At 37.7% G+C, this 21,494-nt stretch overlaps 1 protein-coding gene across 1 annotated transcript in view; it reads right to left on the bottom strand.

The window, feature by feature from the left end:
* LOC140843479 (uncharacterized) overlaps positions 1–21,494 on the bottom strand; it is a 620,032-nt gene that overhangs the window by 582,656 nt on the left and 15,882 nt on the right. The window lies entirely within an intron of this gene.

The following is a 21,494-nucleotide window of genomic DNA, read 5'->3' as shown; positions in this document are numbered from 1 at the left end:
TTTGCTCAAGTTTAGAATATAAAGAATTGTGAACCCATATCGCTGTGAAAAATAAAAGGCCCAGTAACTATAATGTAATATTGTTTACAGTTATTTTTCATCTTTAATCCAAAGATTATATTGTCAAACTAGTATGTTTAAAAATACTTGGGTCAGCTCTTCCCCACATACTTTATCAATATTTTTATGTTTCTGATTCAGTTAGGTTATTAATTTTTGCAATTTGGGATCCTCTACATCCTTACTCATTTTTGTTTACTTATTTGTTAAGGATGTAAAACAATGTAATCCCCAAATTAAAAAGTTTACAGAAGGTATACTCAGCATTATGTTTCTCCTACTATCCTTTCTATTTTGTTCCCAACCACCATCCTGAAGGTAAACAAACTCAGTACCTTCTGGTTCATTCCTCCTTTGCTTTTAGGTGCCCCCAGAAACAGGAAAATGTATGTATATGTATTTTTATTTCCCAATTTTTCTGACACAAAAGCTAGCATACTACAGAGACTCTTTCTCACATTTTTTCCTTCATTTAACAATGTACCATGGGAATCATTCCATCTCTAGTCACAGACATTGTCGTCATTTTTGCATCTGCAGGCTAGTCCATTGTGTGGATGTGCCATAGTCTATTCAGCTACTCTCCTATGTATATGCATTTATGACATGTCCAATATTTTACAATTACAAACTATGCTGCAATAACCATACACAAGTGAATTTTATATTGTTGAAGGATTATATTCAAAGTAAATATCTAGAAGTATCCTTGCTGTATGAAAGTTAAATGTATATGTAGTTTTACTAGTGATTTCCACAATTCTCCTAATGGTATTTTAAAATAAAATACACAATTCCCTTATCAGCTGGGTAGCTTTCTAGAACACAAAGGAATATTCCATGCTCTCGGTAGAGGCTTAAAATATATACCACTCTTTTAGCCTATCTTCTTTTTCAAATTTTGTGCAAACTATGTCTCTTGGTAGTGGATGCTATATCTTATTCCTTGTGTTTAATCTCTAACAGGCATAGCACAGTATACTCAAAATAAAGAAATTTCTAAATAAGATGATCCAATGAGGAAGACATTATTTAAATTGGTACATTTTCCTTCAGGCTTTTTGATCATCTGGGGGAAAAGAAAAATATGTCAACTTCTGACTGTTTCTAAATCATAATGGAATTACAAATATTCACAAAAGAGTGCAAATACAAACATCATCTAAACTTGAAAGTCTTACATTACCCAATTTGAAGTCTACTATAAAAGCGACCCTAATCAAGATAGTGATACTAGCATGTGAACACAGAGAACAACAGAGCAGAACATAGTAGTCAGAAATACAAACTCACACTGATGTCCAGTTGGTTTCATCTTTGAAAACATAGCAATTATTTAGGAAACATAACAATTAAATAGTAGGTATCAGACTGAGTGCATAGGGTTTAATATATAGAGAGAGACTGATGTAGAAACAGACATAGATGAGTATTAGTGTATTTACATGTTTGTGCATATTTGTGTATGTGTATTATAGACATACACTTCATTCTGTCTCTATAGACAAATAAAAAGGCAGTTTTAAAATGATGCTTGGACAACTGCGTATCTATATACAAATTTTAATTAATTAATTAATTTAAAACTTGACTCCTCATACCACACCAAATATAGTTCAAAATAAATCATAAACTTAATATATTAAAATTCTGGATGAAGATATAGGATATACTATTTCTGACATAGATTTAGGTAAAGATTTATAGATATGACATCAAGAATACAATACATATTAGAAGAACTGAAAAGTTGGACTTAATAGAAATTAACTAATTTGCTCCCTTAAAAAAGCAACGATTAAAAATTGAACAGAAAAGGCACAGGAGAGAAAATTTTTTAAAATGATATTGGATAAAGGATTTTTATTCAGAATATATATGTATATGGAACACAAACTCTATATAGTAAGATAAAGAACACATAAAAATGCACTGAAGAGTTGAAAACAGTTCTAAAAGGAATATACATGAATAGCTATTGAATAGAAGGAAGATTGTCATCATCAGTTATTTAATGATTCATTGATTTACCAATATCCATAAGGATAAGAAAAATTTTAGTAGCTTTCACTAACAGCAAATACATTCAGTAGAATTGTAAAGCAGGAAAATAGATTTGAGTGGGGTGGAAAGAGAATAAGGTCAGTAAAGCCCACTAGAAAGGACTCAGTTAACCAGTTAAAACTAGAAAGCCAGAAAAGACTCAGAGTTAATGCGTTAATTAACTTAAAGCTCAAAAGGTCAGGAGCAACTTGGCCTTAATGTTTGAATATTCCCTATATAAAGAGAAGTATCTCAGCATAACCCATGTCTTCATTGTGTCAATTAGATCATTCCACTGTAAAATTTATTTTACCTGCTAAAAGGCCCAGCTATAAACAGCATAATAAAGACAAGAAGATCCCACCTTAAAGCCAAAATTGCATTTAAAAAAAAAATCCAGTAAGTTAAAAAGTGGGATTCTTAATATACTGTTTAGCAAGCAAACAATAACCTGGCTCACCCTGGGGGGCAGGGCAAGTGGTCTTAACTGATATGCCCCCAGACCAAAAAGCTACTATTCTGGGAAGAAATCAGTAATGAATTTCTTATGTTAATTTTGCAGAATTACCTGAAGAACTAACAAAAAGAAGAAGTAATGACTCATCAGGGATAAACACTTAAGAAGTCCACACCCCTAGTGCTTTGAAAATCCTCAACCACATATAAAACCCCAGACCCTAAAACTTTAGGGGCGCCTCTTCTCTAAGGTAGCCCATACTCCCCTTCTCTGAGTGTGAACCATTTTGCTTTAAATAAACCTCACTGCTTGACTTACGTTTTTGTCTCTGCACTTTTCCAGCGGTGTCTTTATTACTTTGCTTTTCCATTCTAATCACCTTGTACTCTAACTTTCCTGCATCTCCGAACCACTTTCCCCAACAGAATAACAGACATGAACTTTGTACCTTCTCCTAACACACACTTTTCCAGAATGCTGTATTTTTTGAAGGATTCTGTGCCATTGACATATAGCATGTAGAATATGAAAATAAATCTTGTTATTTGGTTAACTAATGGGCTTTAGGGCTATAATTTTTTTTCTTGGATTAAATAAAAATTCTTATGGAAAGTAACATAATTTGTTAAAAAATGATCCATTTCAATGTAGCTCATATAAATTTTCCAAATTATTAGGCTGCAGCAATGTCTTAGAGAATTATTTAGGTTTTTTGTTTATTTTATTTGGTTTCATATATTAATGAGAGGACAAAATGCCAATTACTTTTCCATGTAAGTACAACAAAAAGGGCACAAATATCTGTAGGGCTCGATCTTCCCCTTTTATCTCTACAATCTTTAATGTTTTCAATCATAGCTTGTTTACTTATAACATGAAAGGCAGTAACAATACCAATATGGGTAATATTGTAATATTTACTGAATATCTCTGGCTTTAGTGCATCTGCATATCAACAGGCGTTTGTCAGGAGTGGAAAGTGGTTCATCTCTGTATCAATGGGTAATTACCCTGGGCAATTGAGGGCTTATCTGAACCTGAGAGGTTAAGGGGAAGGTTGGTTGGCTTCTGCTGGAGCAGGAGAGAGAAACAACCCAGACTGAAATTTGTAAGCAATAAATGGGTTTTAAACTTTATTTCTCCCTTTGATTTCAGTTTTAGAGGTATTTTGCCCTGGGATTTCCTCTCCCTGGACTTAAACCAACAATACACATTTCTTTTAACAAAGATTATGGGTAAGATATTGCATTTCAAAATTATACAAATTCACTTAATTGCATATAATAATGGTAAAAATGTTTACTGACCTATCTCAGTGCTCAATATTAAAGATTTAACTATTTAAATTGTCACTGACAATTGAATTCAGATAACCTCTGCATTTGTATCAGTGGTTTTTTCATTCTTCACTTCCAATAAAATTTATGCTACAAGAAGAGCCTTACTCTCCAGAAGCACATTCTTTTTTGTTGTAGAAGGTAATGATGGAGGGCAGAGACAGGGGACAAGCATAATAGTTAAGTTATCCTGCCTATGATGAAAAAAGCTGAGATATAAACAGTATACTAAAGAAGAGGAAAGATTCCATCTTAAGGCTAAGATTCCATTTTAAAAGCTAGGAAGTTAGGAGGTAAGATTCCTAGCATATTCTTCAGCAAACAGACAATAACTCAGCCCACATTGGGGGCAGGGCATGAGGTCTTGATTAATATGCTCCCAGAGAGAAGCTGCTATCCTGGAGCAACCAAATCAGTAAATGTCTTGTATAAATTTTCCAGAATTACCTGGAGGACTGATAATAGAAGAGAAGAGACTTAATCTACTCACCCGAGATAAGCATTTTGAGACCACTTCATAAATTTATACCACGTGGTCCTTTGAAAAATCCTTTAAAGAGGGAACCCCAACCTTTTAGAGCACCTCCTCTCTGAGGACACCTGCAGTTTTTCTCTCTTTAAGTGTGTACTTTTAAATAAAGCTTTCTCACTGCTCAACTTACTGTTTTGTATTTTTTGCTATTTCGTTCTATTTCTAAGTCTTCACTTAAGTCTTTGCTTTACTTCTGATAAGTAGGGAGGGGCTGCTGAGAGTCTGATTTGAGCCTGCAAGTTCCCATTGCCTGGGTGACCTGGATGGAACTGCAGCTGCAGGAGCCTGCTTGAAAATCTCCCTTCTTTGGGAAGTTCTCAGAACATAATCTCACTCGATTCTGCAGTCTGTGCCTCCCCAAATCCCAGGGTGGTAGGGACTAGTCCCCACGCGGTGCAGATCCAAGCAGACATGGGATGCCAAGTGACCCTGGCTCTAAGAGATGGAATCTGCCCTATACCAAGAAAATGTTTAGCAGACTTTCCCTCTGCACCTCTGCATTTCCTGCTCTCAGCTGCCTGCAAAGCCACTGCCATTCATTCCTACTCACGCTTTAATAAATTCCTTCCTTACCTACACTCTTCTGGCCTGCTCAAGAATTCTTTCTTGTTCAGAGTTAACTCCCCCAGGCTAGGCTGAGTTTCACCTGGTGAACAGGCAGACCTCCCAGACACAGTTGCCTGGCAACAGTAACACACACACACACAAATGTTTGGAGATTCATAGGTCTCCCATACTGCGGAAGTGTGTGGGTGTTGAGTAGGACTTCTAAAAAGGTTGAATGATAACAGATTACCTCAAAAAACAAGGATAAAACTAGATAAAATTATTGAAATCAACTACTTCTGGAAACTGATTAGAACCATACCTCACAATGAGGACTTTTCATTCAAAAAGACTACTGAAACCCAATAAGCACCATGGAAATCTGTGACGTTTTGGCCAGGAAATGCTCTAATTTCAACCTCATCTTCCAAGTCTACTGCAGTAATTATTTTACAGGGATGGTCATCTGATTTGATGTAGAACTGAAATACAACACACAGAAAAAACACACTCCGAGGCACTATCAAAAACACAAACAAGAATCCAGAAAGATAGCACACTATTTGAGAAGGTCATCACGCAGTCAGCCTGAGGTGGTGATACTGGTTGAGGCAAGTTAAAACACTGGAAGTGATCGGGAAAAATTTACAAGGACAGCAATCTAGTCCCGGTGGCTCCCTTCTGCTTCTCTAGTTAGCACAGACGGCAGAAATTCCAGTTTGCCCCCTCCCCTTCACTTCGCGCTCTGCCAGGCCCTCACTCCCTAAACTCACTCCCTAAACTTACTCCTCCTCCCTTGCTTGCTTGCTTGCTTGCTGTGCACATTGAAATGTTGCAGATACGGAAGCAGAAAGATACATATTACTCCCCTTGCCTTTGTTCGGGGCTCAGACCTTGGGAGCTTACTTCCCTCTGAGCCCACGGGTGGAAAAAATGAAACCTCAACACTCCAAGACCTCAGAGTGCTGCTTGGTTCTCCTGTCAGCGATCCAGTCCAGGTTTTTTCCATAACAGAAGAAAAGCAAGACATTTTGCAAAGATCTCAGAGAGTAAAATAGTCATAATGGGCCTTAAAGAGATTTCATATCCTTGGTGATCTGGAAGGCAGCTTGCTTTGGATATATGTGAGCAGGCGCAGGAGACAGTATTTTTGTATCTACTCATCCCTAAGGAATATGAGGCCTTGATTAGGCAAAGAGTAAAAGTTGCAGCAGACTTGCTAACTGTCCAAACTTTGAATGTGGCCCCTAAACCACAAAAAGGTGCAACCACAAAGAACTAACCTTGATTGGCTCCGTATGTAAGCCTAACATATGCTCCTATTTTTACTGGAGAGCACATTTGATGAACAGTAGTATCTCAAAAAGGTGGAAGAAGATTGGGGCTTCATTATAACACTAAAGCTTACTTTTCCAATTTTGTTTAATCCACAAGTCCAAAAGAAAATTAAAGAGGGATACATTCATATCCTAAAATTATTAGCAATATGAATTAGGAAGTGTTCACGGATATGTGTGTATATATATATATATAAAGTATATATATTTCTGGACTAAAAAGGAAAGTTCTGAACCACAATCAATTAGCTTCATAATAGGCTTCAGTCAATCACCATTCACTGAAGTCAGTTAATTCTTCACTTGGGTAGAAAGTAATGACAATTGGGAGACTGAAAACACCCTTAGCATGGGTACTTTGACACAGACAGACTTCTCCATATTTCCAGTAAGGGAAAAAGAGCTTGCCAGATAATTAGCTAGCTAAAGTTATGAAAACTTTTCTCATAATAAATGATATCCACTAGTAAAGTTAGTTTAACCTATATGAAACTAATGTAATTAGAGATATAAATAGGACCAAAAGAAATCAAACAAGCAGTTGTTGGGGAAACCTAAGAAAATTCTCTGAAGTTAGTAATATGCTTTGTGTGTATTCCACTTTTACGCAACCTCTGTGCCCTGTGGCATAATTAATAAAATATAATCATAAATAAATGTTCATTATGTTATGATTTGCTGCACATTCTTCTGTCTGCCTTTCTTCTCTTGCCTGCCAATAAATTCCTATTTCTCTCAAAGAACAGCAGGCATTGTGTCAAATTTTCATTGGGTAAGGCACAGTGGAATGTGGGAATAAAAATAAAAGCTAATCAAAGTGCTTATAAGATTATTTTAAAAGTATCTATAATGGAATTCAACTTTCTGAACTCATTACTGATCAGAGTTTTCATAAAATTTATCTAGGAAAATGGGCAAGAAAATGTATAAGATCTCCTAGGCTTATAGACAACTAAATAACAAAATACATCCTAGGTAACTGTTCATCCATATTATTTTAGAGTTAGACTTTTCTACCATCCTTCCCTATGCAAAATTTTCTTTTGCTCAATGCCATTAAAGCATGAGGGGCAAAGTTTGTGTTAGTATTTTGGTATATTTAACCAGGTAAAAATAAAAATACTTGCTTTCAGTTTAGGATCTCCCACCATTTATTCACATTTGTCTATAAGTCTTTCATATTTGTGAAAAATCAGTTGTTCAATTGTAAAATAAGCAAAATAATACCTGCCAATCACTTTCATAAATGTACTATATTAATATGCAGAGACAATGAATGAATCAATCATAATAGCACTTTGTATATCTTAAGGAGTTGTATAAATAGAAGCTATTTTAACTCCATGGAAATTAAGGCTATACCAACTTTTATAAACAAATAAGTAAAACACCTAAATTTTTTAAAGCTTTGTCTCTGAGAAGACTGCAAAATGTTTTATGCAATTTCTTATATTACATGTTCACAATCATCCATGTAAATACATGTACTAAAGTGACCCTCATTTATGCATAGAGTTACTAAGGATAAAAGATGCTATTTCATGCTAAAAATGAAGCAAATAAGAAGTGGTAAAGGTAGGATTCAGGAAGTTTGACCCAACAGACCAAACTCTTTAGATCCTTGAGTAATCACCTCCCTGATACATAATTTTAGAGCAACAATAATATCAACCCATTATTTCATCAAGATATTAATTTGAAGTCTATGTTTTGGTTTTCAGCAAAATAATCAGGGTAAGTTTTATTTGATGTGAAAGTGAATGATTTGTGTTTATTTTATCCATAAAATATGTTTTCTATTCATCTCCATGCAGAAATCACAATGTGAGGTATCACAATGTGGTTCAGATTTTAAGGATTTAAAGGTACATGCATATATACATTTAGAACTAAACAGAGTAGGAAGTCCAGAAATAGGCACATACATATATGGCCTTTTGATTTGCAGCAAAGAGGCAAATGCCTTCCAATGTTGAATTAATAGTTACTAAAAAAAAATGCTGCTGAAAAAACAGAATGATCTTTATTTAAAAAAATACTCCATTATGAGCTATAAAACTATGTTGCTATCAATCATAGATGTAAATTTAAGAGCTTGTTGGGGAAAAGCTTTTTTATACTATATAAAAAATATAGTATAGCTCAGTCTTGGAGGGAGCCAAGATGGCGGCGTGAGTAGAGCAGTGGAAATCTCCTCCCAAAAACACATAGAGCTATGAAAATATAACAAAGAAAAATCTTCCTAAAATAGAGACCACAGGACACAGGACAACATCCAGACCACATCCACACCTGCAAGAACCCAGCGCCTTGTGAAGGGGGTAAGATACAAGCCCCGGCCCGGCGGGACCCGAGCGCCCCTCCCCCCGGCTCCCGGCGGGTGGAGAGAAACCGGAGCAGTTTTTTTTTTGGCGAGCGCTTTTTGGAAGCCTTAGAGGGACGGGCCCCCGTTGCTGGGGAGGCAGGGTGGCGGGACCGGTGAGGAGGTGCCTGGGAACGGCGCCGGAGGACAAAGAATATCCCGCGTTTCTCCCTGTGAGACCTGGGGGCGGGTGCCTGAGACCGGTGCCTGAGGACGGAGGAGGTCGCGCGTTTTTCCCCTTTTTTTTTTTTCTCTTTTTGGCAAGCGCTTTTTGGAAGCCTTGAAGGGACGGGGACCCCAGTGCTAGGGAGGCACGGTGGCGGGACTGGTGAGCGGGTGGCTGGGACCGGCGCCTGAGGACAAAGAATATCCCCCGTTTTTCCCTGCGGGACCGGTGGGCGGGTGCCTGAGACCGGCACTTGAGGACAGAGGAAATCGCGCGTTTTTCCCCTTTTTTTTTTCTCTTTTCTGCGAGTGCTTTTTGGAAGCCTTAAAGGGACAGGGACCCCGGTGCTAGGGAGGCAGGGCGGCGGGACTGGTGAGCGGGTGCCTGGGACCGGCACCTGAGGACAAAGAATATCCCGCATTTTTCCCTGTGGGACCGGTGGGTGGGTGCCTGAGACCAGCACCTGAGGACGGAAGAAATCGCGCGTTTTTCCCCTTTTTTTTTTCTCTCTTTTTACCAAGTGCTTTTTGGAAGCCTTGAAGGGACAGGGACCCCGGTGCTAGGGAGGCAGGGCGGCGGGACTGGTGAGCGGGTGCGTGGGACCAGTGCCTGAGGACCAAGAATATTGAGCGTTCCTTCCCTGCGGGACCGGTGGGTGGGTGCTTTTTGGAAGCCTTGAAAGGACAGGGACCCTGGTGCTAGGGAGACAGGGCAGCAGGACCAGTGCGCGGGTGCCTGGGACCGGCACCTGAGGAAAAAAAAAAAAAATCGCGTGTTTTTTCTTTTTTTTTTTCCTTTCTGTTCCCTCTCTCATTGTTGCTGTTGTTGTTTTGGTTTGGAGAGTGCTTTTTGGAAATCTTAAAGGGGCAGGACAGGTCACTTAGACCAGAAGCAGGGAATCTGGGGATCTCTGGGCACTCTAACCCCCTGGGCAGCAGGGAGCACAGAGGCCCCTTACGGAGATAAATAGTCTCCTGGCTGCTCCCCCTCCAACGGGGCTCCACCATTTTGGAGGAACAGCCCCAGCCAGGCCAAGCCCACAGCAACAGTGGAGATAAACCCCAAAGCAACTGGGCAGGAAGCAGAAGCCCTGTCTGCGCACAGCTGCCCAGCACAAGCCACTAGAGGTCGCTATTCTCCCAGGAAAAGGCTACAAACCAACAAGAAGGGAAGCTCTTCCAGCGGTCACTTGTACCAGCTCTGCAGACTATCTCTATCACCATGAAAAGGCAAAACTACAGGCAGACAAAGATCACAGAGACAACACCTGAGAAGGAGACAGACCTAACTAGTCCTCCTGAAAAAGAATTCAAAATAAAAATCATGAACATGCTGACAGAGATGCAGAAAAAAATGCAAGAGCAATGGGATGAGATGCAGAGAAAAATGCAAGAGCAGTGGGATGAGATGCAGAGAAAAATGCAAGAGCAGTGGGATGAAGTCCGGAAGGAGATCACAGATGTCAGGAAAGAGATCACAGAAGTGAAACAATCCCTGGAAGGATTTATAAGCAGAATGGATAAGATGCAAGAGGCCATTGAAGGAATAGAAGCCAGAGAACAGGAACGTATAGAAGCTGACATAGAGAGAGATAAAAGGATCTCCAGGAATGAAACAACACTAAGAGAAATATGTGACCAATACAAAAGGAAAAACATTCGTATTATAGGGATACCAGAAGAGGAAGAAAGAGGAAAAGGGATAGAAAGTGTCTTTGAAGAAATAATTGCTGAAAACTTCCCCAAACTGGGGGAGGAAATAATCGAACAGACCATGGAATTATACAGAACCCCCAACAGAAAGGATCCAAGGAGGACAACACCAAGACACATAATAATTAAAATGGCAAGGATCAAGGACAAGGAAAGAGTTTTAAAGGCAGCTAGAGAGAAAAAGGTCACCTATAAAGGAAAACCAATCAGGCTAACATCAGACTTCTCAACAGAAACCCTACAGGCCAGAAGAGAATGGCATGATATACTTAATGCAATGAAACAGAAGGGCCTTGAACCAAGGATACTGTATCCAGCACGACTATCATTTAAATATGATGGTGGGATCAAACAATTCCCAGACAAGCAAAAGCTGAGGGAATTTGCTTCCCACAAACCACCTCTACAGGGCATCCTACAGGGACTGCTCTAGATGGGAGCACCCCTAAAAAGAGCACAGAACAAAACACACAACATATGAAGAAGGGAGGAGGAGGAATAAGAAGGGAGAGAAGAAAAGACTCTCCAGACAGTGTATATAACAGCTCAATAAGCGAGCTAAGTTAGGCAGTAAGATACTAAAGAAGCTAACCTTGAACCTTTGGTAACCACGAATCTAAAGCCTGCAATGGCAATAAGTACATATCTTTCAATAGTCACCCTAAATGTAAATGGACTTAATGCACCAATCAAAAGACATAGAGTAATAGAATGGATAAAAAAGCAAGACCCATCTATATGCTGCTTACAAGAAACTCACCTTAAACCCAAAGATAAGCATAGACTAAAAGTCAAGGGATGGAAAAACATATTTCAGGCAAACAACAGTGAGAAGAAAGCAGGGGTTGCAGTACTAATATCAGACAAAATAGACTTCAAAACAAAGAAAGTAACAAGAGATAAAGAAGGCCACTACATAATGATAAAGGGCTTAGTCCAACAAGAGGATATAACCATTCTAAATATATATGCACCCAATACAGGAGCACCAGCATATGTGAAGCAAATACTAACAGAACTAAAGAGGGAAATAGACTGCAATGCATTCATTGTAGGAGACTTCAACACACCACTCACCCCAAAGGATAGATCCACCGGGCAGAAAATAAGTAAAGACACACAGGCACTGAACAACACACTAGAACAGATGGACCTAATAGACATCTATAGAACTTTACATCCAAAAGCAACAGGATATACATTCTTCTCAAGTGCACATGGAACATTCTCCAGAATAGACCACATACTAGCTCACAAAAAGAGCCTCAGTAAATTCCACAATATTGAAATTCTACCAACCAATTTTTCAGACCACAAAGGTATGAAAGTAGAAATAAATTCTACAAAGAAAACAAAAAGGCTCACAAACACATGGAGGCTTAACAACATGCTACTAAATAATCAATGGATCAATGAACAAATCAAAATAGAGATCAAGGAATATATAGAAACAAATGACAACAACAACACTAAGCCCCAACTTCTGTGGGATGCAGCGAAAGCAGTCTTAAGAGGAAAGTATATAGCAATCCAGGCACACTTGAAGAAGGAAGAACAATCCCAAATGAATAGTCTAACATCACAATTATTAAAACTGGAAAAAGAAGAACAAATGAGGCCTAAAGTCAGCAGAAGGAGGGACATAATAAAGATCAGAGAAGAAATAAACAAAATTGAGAAGAATAAAACAATAGCAAAAATCAACGAAACCAAGAGCTGGTTCTTTGAGAAAATAAACAAAATAGATAAGCCTCTAGCCCAACTTATTAAGAGAAAAAGAGAGTCAACACAAATCAACATAATCAGAAATGAGAATGGAAAAATCACGACAGACTCCACAGAAATACAAAGAATTATTAAAGACTACTATGAAAACCTATATGCCAACAAGCTGGAAAACCTAGAAGAAATGGACAACTTCCTAGAAAAATACAACCTCCCAAGACTGACCAAGGAAGAAACACAAAAGTTAAACAAACCAATTACAAGCAAAGAAATTGAAACAGTAATCAAAAAACTACCCAAGAACAAAACCCCGGGGCCGGACGGATTTACCTCGGAATTTTATCAGACACACAGAGAAGACATAATACCCATTCTCCTTAAAGTGTTCCACAAAATAGAAGAAGAGGGAATACTCCCAAACTCATTCTATGAAGCCAACATCACCCTAATACCAAAACCAGGCAAAGACCCCACCAAAAAAGAAAATTACAGACCAATATCCCTGATGAACGTAGATGCAAAAATACTCAATAAAATATTAGCAAACAGAATTCAACAGTATATCAAAAGGATCATACACCATGACCAAGTGGGGTTCATCCCAGGGATGCAAGGATGGTACAACATTCGAAAATCCATCAACATCATCCACCACATCAACAAAAAGAAAGACAAAAACCACATGATCATCTCCATAGATGCTGAAAAAGCATTTGACAAAATTCAACATCCATTCATGATAAAAACTCTCAGCAAAATGGGAATAGAGGGCAAGTACCTCAACATAATAAAGGCCATATATGATAAACCCACAGCCAGCATTATACTGAACAGCGAGAAGCTGAAAGCATTTCCACTGAGATCGGGAACCAGACAGGGATGCCCACTCTCCCCACTGTTATTTAACATAGTACTGGAGGTCCTAGCCACGGCAATCAGACAAAACAAAGAAATACAAGGAATCCAGATTGGTAAAGAAGAAGTTAAACTGTCACTATTTGCAGATGATATGATACTGTACATAAAAAACCCTAAAGACTCCACTCCAAAACTACTAGAACTGATATCGGAATACAGCAAAGTTGCAGGATACAAAATCAACACACAGAAATCTGTAGCTTTCCTATACACTAACAACGAATCAATAGAAAGAGAAATCAGGAAAACAATTCCATTCACCATTGCATCAAAAAGAATAAAATACCTAGGAATAAACCTAACCAAGGAAGTGAAAGACTTATACTCTGAAAACTACAAGTCACTCTTAAGAGAAATTAAAGGGGACACTAATAAATGGAAACTCATCCCATGCTCATGGCTAGGAAGAATTAATATCGTCAAAATGGCCATCCTGCCGAAAGCAATATACAAATTTGATGCAATCCCTCTCAAATTACCAGCAACATTCTTCAATGAATTGGAACAAATAATTCAAAAATTCATATGGAAACACCAAAGACCCCGAATAGCCAAAGCAATCCTGAAAAAGAAGAATAAAGTAGGGGGGATCTCACTCCCCAACTTCAAGCTCTACTACAAAGCCATAGTAATCAAGACAATTTGGTACTGGCACAAGAACAGAGCCACAGACCAGTGGAACAGATTAGAGACCCCAGAAATTAACCCAAACATATATGGTCAATTAATATTTGATAAAGGAGCCATGGACATACAATGGCAAAATGACAGTCTCTTCAACAGATGGTGCTGGCAAAACTGGACAGCTACATGTAGGAGAATGAAACTGGACCATTGTCTAACCCCATATACAAAGGTAAACTCAAAATGGATCAAAGACCTGAATGTAAGTCACGAAACCATTAAACTCTTGGAAAAAAACATAGGCAAAAACCTCTTAGACATAAACATGAGTGATCTCTTCTTGAACATATCTCCCCGGGCAAGGAAAACAACAGCAAAAATGAGCAAGTGGGACTACATTAAGCTGAAAAGCTTCTGTACAGCGAAAGACACCATCAATAGAACAAAAAGGAACCCTACAGTATGGGAGAATATATTTGAAAATGACAGATCTGATAAAGGCTTGACGTCCAGAATATATAAAGAGCTCACACGCCTCAACAAACAAAAAACAAATAACCCAATTAAAAAATGGGCAGAGGAACTGAACAGACAGTTCTCCAAAAAAGAAATACAGATGGCCAAGAGACACATGAAAAGATGCTCCACATCGCTAATTATCAGAGAAATGCAAATTAAAACTACAATGAGGTATCACCTCACACCAGTAAGGATAGCTGCCATCCAAAAGACAAACAACAACAAATGTTGGCGAGGCTGTGGAGAAAGGGGAACCCTCCTACACTGCTGGTGGGAATGTAAATTAGTTCAACCATTGTGGAAAGCAGTATGGAGGTGCATCAAAATGCTCAAAACAGACCTACCATTTGACCCAGGAATTCCACTCCTAGGAATTTACCCTAAGAACGCAGCAATCAAGTTTGAGAAAGACAGATGCACTCCTATGTTTATCGCAGCACTATTTACAATAGCCAAGAATTGGAAGCAACCTAAATGTCCATCAGTAGATGAATGGATAAAGAAGATGTGGTACATATACACAATGGAATACTACTCAGCCATAAGAAGTGGAAAAATCCAACCATTTGCAGCAACATGGATGGAGCTGGAGAGTATTATGCTCAGTGAAATAAGCCAAGCGGAGAAAGAGAAATACCAAATGATTTCACTCATCTGAGGAGTATAGGAACAAAGGAAAAACTGAAGGAACAAAACAGGAGTGGAATTACAGAACCCCAAAATGGACTAACAGGTACCAAAGGGAAAGGAACTGGGGAGGATGGGTGGGCAGGGAGGGATAAGGGGGGGGAAGAAGAAAGGGGGTATTAAGATTAGCATGCATGGGGAGAGGGAGAAAGGGGAGGGTGGGCTGCACAACACAGAGAGGACAAGTAGTGACTCTACAACATTTTGCTAAGCTGATGGACAGTAACCGTAATGTGGTTGTTAGGGGGGACCTGATATAGGGGAGAGCATAGTAAACATAGTATTCTTCAGGTAAGTGTAGATTAAAAATTTAAAAAAAAAAAAAGAAAGAAAGAAAAGGGGGATTACTCCTTAACAGGATAAAACTATTGGTAAATCAAAGATCAACGCATGCTTTAAATATCCTTAATGTTGATCACTTAAAGGGTGTCAGATGATCAGCTATGGAGGTACTCTTTTCTGATAATATTCCTTTCTCTTAATTAAAAAAAAAAAAAAAAAAAAAAAAAAAAAAGCAGTTACTGTGTGCTGACCTCCAATGAGTTCTGCACAGTGGTATAGAGGGCATGTCAAAGGGTGGGCAAAGGGTCTGTTTGTTTCTACGCAGAAGATCAAGGCCTAGCTTGGATACCCAGAAAATGAACTAAGATACGATATGAGGAGGAGCTTCCGGCATCAGCACTCTCTGGAGGACTCGTGCCGGGGGATGATCATCAAAAAGCCTCCACAGGGATCCGGACGATGCTGAGGTTGTGGCTGCATCCAGCCCACCGTCTCCTGGACTTGCCATAAGAAGGAGGAGGGAGATGTCTAGGCTGGCATGTGCATACAGTGAGACAACGAATTTGACTGGATCTGTACTGTTGGAACTCAACCAGGAGTTGGGAGGGGTGCAAGTTGTAGCACCCCAAAATCTCATGACTATAGACTATCTATGGTTAAAAGAACATATGGGATGTGAACAGATCCCAGAAATGGGCTGCTTTAATTTGTCTGATGGTTCAAGTACAGTTGGAAAATATCCATCATATCATAGATAAATTTTCACAAATGCCTAGGGTGCCTAAATGGTTTTCTTGGCTTCACTGGAGATGGCTGGTAATTATAGATTTGCTTTGTTTATGTCACCGTATTCCTATTATGTCAATATGTGTGTGCAAATTAGTTAGTAGTTTAAAACCTATACATACTTAAGGTACTATACAAGAAGATATGTCAAAGAAATAATCAATCCTCCCAAGTTTCCTTCATATGCTACATCTATAGCTTTTCTTCTTCCTTCCTAATTACAAACTTTAAATAGAATTCGTGCCTCATATCGAATTTACCGAGTATCATAATTCCTCCAGGTGGTAAAGATACCTCGAGACAAGTGCTGGGCATAGAAGCCACAGGGCATAAATCTGCAAAGAAGTAAAAAGCTAACCTTTGCAAACAATATGGCTTCTCTCTCACTTACCAACTTTACATTTCCCTGTATGGCCCCGGAAGATGACTGGTTAGCCAGAGACGGGTAAGATTCCTCAAGGGAGGAACAACCTAAGACAGGCACAGTCGCAGGGGGGCCATCAGGTGAGAATTTGGGGATCAACAGAGGTGAGGCTCAGAACCTCACCCCCCCTGCTTTGAGAGAAATCTTCTGCATCCGTGGATGTCTTGCTGCCCTTGTCTAGCCTGGATTAATACTTAGTCCATAGGCACACACCTGATCATCTGATCATCTACATTTGCCTTCTTACAGCACTAAACTATGTTTTCTACCTTTATCTTGCATCTACCTACCACTTCAGCATTTTATTAAAAATAAAAATAATAATAATAATAGGAGAAATGTGGGATCAACATATAAATCAAGTACAAAAATCAAATGAATATTCATATTTGACCTGATGGTTTATAGGTCATATTGCATGATCAAAACCGAAAGTTTCTGTGATGACTGCCCTTGTACTGTTCACCATGTAAGAATTTATTCACTCTGTAAGAATTCGTTCACCATGTAAGAACTTGTTCGTTATGCTTCAGAAGATTGGAGACTGACGAGAATTAGGCTTGAGATGGATTAATGATTGTACATTGAGCATTGACCCCCCTATACTGAATTTTATTGTTGTTAACAACCATTTGATCAATAAATATGAGAGATGCCCTCTCAAAAAAAAAAAAAAAAAAAAAATATAGTATAAAAACTTTTGACCTTGGATTAGACAATACTTCCTCATTTACCAAATGAACAAAGCATAAATAAAAATGCTAAATTTGACTTCATAAAAACTTAAAACTTTTGATAGTTTTAAGTTATAAGATGAATAATTTGGGGAGATAACAATAAATAGCATGGTGACTAACAATGTATACTTGAAAATTTTAAGACAGTAAATTTAGCCCTTTTGGATTAAGGGGAAGAAATTTTGCTAATGTAAACACCTGTTAAAAAATCAATTGGAAAGTGACAGGCTAGGAGAAAACATCTGCAAGATATAGATCTGTCAAAAGTCTTGTATTTGCAATGTATGATAGCTCTCTTTTATCAATTATAAGACAACTTAATTTAAGATGAGCAGAAAATAAGCAGGCCATAAAAATAAAACAAATCACCAATAAACATATGAAAAGTTGTTTGCCACCATCATCACAGAAATGCAAATTAAAACCTCAGTGAAATAAAAAAAGAAAAACACAAAAAAATAAAATCAAAAGCAAAACAAACTCACAGAAAAAGAGATCAGATATATGTGGTTACCAGACGCAGATGGTCAGAGGAAGGTGAATTGCAGGAAGCTGGTCAAAAGGTACATACTTCAAGTTATAAAATAAATAAGTACTAAGAAAGTATAACTCCAGGGGGAAAATACGTTCTCAGCCCAGGCCAAATTACCTTTGAGGCCTTAATCAGTCAAAGGGAGAAATAAAGTAGGAGAAACCCATTTATTGCTTACAAGTAGTCATCCACTTCTGTGCACCCATGTCACTCATGACCCAACACCAAAAAGGGACCCCACGCAACCTCTCCAGTCCAGATATGCCTTTCTCCCATGCATTCACCTATTGATATGGAGATAGCTACTTCTCTCCACCCCTTATTGATAGGAAACACTTATTGATAGGAAGATGCACTAAGGCCAGCTGAGAGATTATGGAAATACTGCAATTTTACCTACAGCATGTAATGCACATCATGAAGACTATAGCTAACACTGATGCATGTTACACAGTATTATTATAAAGAGATTAAATCCTGAGTTCTCAACACTAGAAGAATTTTTTTCCTTTTTTCTTTTCTTTCCTTTTCATTGTATGTATGTGAGAATGTGGATTTTAGTTAAACCTATTGTAATCATTTCACAATATATGTAAATCAAACCATCATGCTGTATGCTTCAAGCTTATATAGAAATGTATGCCAATAATTTCTCAATAAAACTGAAAAAGAAAACCCTTAATGATACTGATATGGCTAAAATTTTAAGTCATGCAACACCAATTTTAGCAAGGATATGGAGCAATTAGGCACCCACACACTTGGTGAAATAAACATTTTATAGCCACCTGAAAAAACAGTTCAGCAATTTTTTAAAAGCTTGAATAAACACTTTCCCACATTACCATACTCATCCTATTTCATCTTAACAAAAGAAATAAAAACGTATATTCACCCAAGACTCTTACACAATTGCTCATTGAAACTTTATTGAAAATAACCCAAACTAGAAGCATCCCTATTACATGCCATTTATCTATTCAAAGGATAAACTAATGATAGTATATGTACATAATAATGAATTACTCAGCAGTAAAAAGAAAACAAAACTAATGATGCACAAACCCACTCCGATAATTCTCACAAAGATTGTGGTGAGGAAAAGAAATGAGACACAAAAGACTATATCTGGTAGTTTCATTTATACAGCATTCCACAAAAAGCAAGACAAGTATAGGAAAAAATCATGAGTGGTTGCTATGGTTAGGGCTTGCTGCTTCCTCCACTCACTTGCACCAGTTATTAGGTAACTAACTACCTGCTTGACTCACTACCACTGCCGGGAAGGTACTCTTCTGGCTTGGAATCAAGAGAAGCATTATTGTTAATAATGTCCTTTCTGTCCAAAAGACAGAAGTCCTCTCTCCATTGTTAGGTATGACCAGGGATGTACATTAGGAGAGGAATACAAAATTAACACATCAAATTTTTCTGTATCTATAAAATAGTGGCTTTTAGAAAAATATTTCTCAAGATCTTGTTATGTGAATTGAGTAGCAAAAGCAGTGGTTTAGGCTATTAGATGCTGTTACCCAAATGACCAGATTCAAATTTTAACTCTGCCACTTCTTAGAAGTATTTCCTCAGAGTAACTCATTCATCTTCGATAAACCTCTGCTTCATCTATAATGTGGAGCTTAAAATAGACTGACAATCATAGGATTGTAATATATTTCAAAAATCCTCTTAAAATGGTTAGCATAATGCCTGAGACATAGTAACACTTAATAAAAATTAGGTGTTATTAATACCATGGAAGACAGTACATGTCAGATGGTAGGCATGCAAAAATCTATTTAATGTTATTAGAATAATTTAAAAAATCTGAACAACAGAATTATAGAAATAAATGTAATTATATTGGCCAAATACACATTAAATGCATGTCTTACATGAAAATTACCACATTCTATGTCTTTTATGGCCGTGTTACTATGACAGTACAACACTATCCAGATCAAATAAATAAATAAATAAACAAAAAATAAAATCTTTATTGTGAAGGACTTAGCATTAATGAAAGATTAAAGAAAAATTAATGTAAATAAAGATACTATAAAGAATTATGCAGGAATTGACTTTTTATAGTAATTCTACTTGCATGTAAATATACCTGTAATACAGAAACATTCTGTATTCTATGCAGAACATTTTCTAAAACATTTAATATTTACAGAAGATATTAAACTTCTTGGTGTATATTCACCCAGTATGTATGGCTTATAGTCCAAATAATTCTTTCTGTAGTTTAGATAAAAATAGCAATTTGACAGCAACTGATGCTTTATTTTTTTAGAATTTTTAGCTAAATTCTTGGGCCCCAGAAGTATTGTGGGACACGCCAGAGGTAATGATCTGAACAAATTGAAAAGTGTGCTAGTGATTAGACAAATAAAGATAGATATGACTACTCCGGATGAATGAATCATTACCAAGCCATTTGATAATGTTCTCAAGCATTATCCACTGAGAGACTTTTATTACACTCATCACATTTAATTAGCACAATACAAATAAATAAACAGAGCTTCTAATTGGACCAATAATTTATTTTCAGAAGAAAAGAGGTATGAAAATATTTTAGGAGATTGAAAATATGCATGTACATATTTTTAACAATAAAGATACTTTTGTGGAATGTCACAAGAACTTAGAAAAGTCTGTAACATTTTTTAACCTTTTTTTCCTTCTTTATTTCTTTCTTTCTTTATTATTAAGGTATGATTGATATATACTCTTATAAAGGTTTCACATGAAAAAGCAATGTGGTTACTACATTTACCAATATTATCAAGTCCCCACCCATACCCCAATGCAGTCACTGTCCATCAGTGTAGCAAGATGCCAGAAGATGTCCCTTCTCTGTGATACACTGTGCTCCCCATGATCCATCACACCATGTGTACTAAACATAATACCCTTCAGTCCCCTTCTCACTCCCTCCCCACCTACCCTCTCATACCCCTCCCCTTTGGTAACCACTAGTTCATTCTTGGAGTCTCTGAGTCGGCTGCCATTTTGTTCCTTCAGTTTTACTTCATTGTTATACTCCACAAATGAGGGAAATCATTTGACATTTGTCTTTCTCTGCCTGGCTTATTTCACTGAGCATAATGTCCTCCAGCTCCATTCATGTTGTTGCATATGGTAGGATTTGTTTCTTTCTTATGGCTGAATAGTATTCCATTGTATATATGTACCACCTTTTCTTTATTCATTCATCTACAGATGGACACTTAGGTTGCTTCCGTATCTTGGCTATTGTAAAAAGTGCTGCAATAAACATAGGGGTGCATATGTCTTTTTGAATCTGAGAAGTTGTATTCATTGGGTATATTCCAAGGAATGGGATTCTGGGGTCAAATGGTATTTCTATTTTTAGTTTTTTGAGGAACCTCCATCTTGCTTACCAGAATGGTTGAACTAGCTTACCTGCCCACCAGCACTGTAGAAGGGTTCCCCTTTCTCCGCATCCTTGCCAGCATTTGTACTTCTTAGTCTTTTCAATGCTGGCCCTCCTTACTGGTGTGAGGTGATATCTCATTGTGGTTTTAATTTGCATTTCCCTGATGATTAGTGATGTGAAGCATCTTTTCATGCGTGTGTTGCCCATCTGAATTTCTTCTTTGGAGAACTCTCCTTATATCTTCTGCCCGTTTGTTAATTGGGTTATTTGCTTTTTGCGTGTTGAGGTGTGTAAGTTCTTCA

The sequence above is a fragment of the Manis javanica genome, chromosome 9, assembly GCF_040802235.1.
Source record: "Manis javanica isolate MJ-LG chromosome 9, MJ_LKY, whole genome shotgun sequence".
Lineage (NCBI taxonomy): Eukaryota > Metazoa > Chordata > Mammalia > Pholidota > Manidae > Manis > Manis javanica.
The sequence above is the reverse complement of the archived record's forward strand: the minus strand, read 5'-3'. Positions and strand labels throughout refer to the sequence as shown.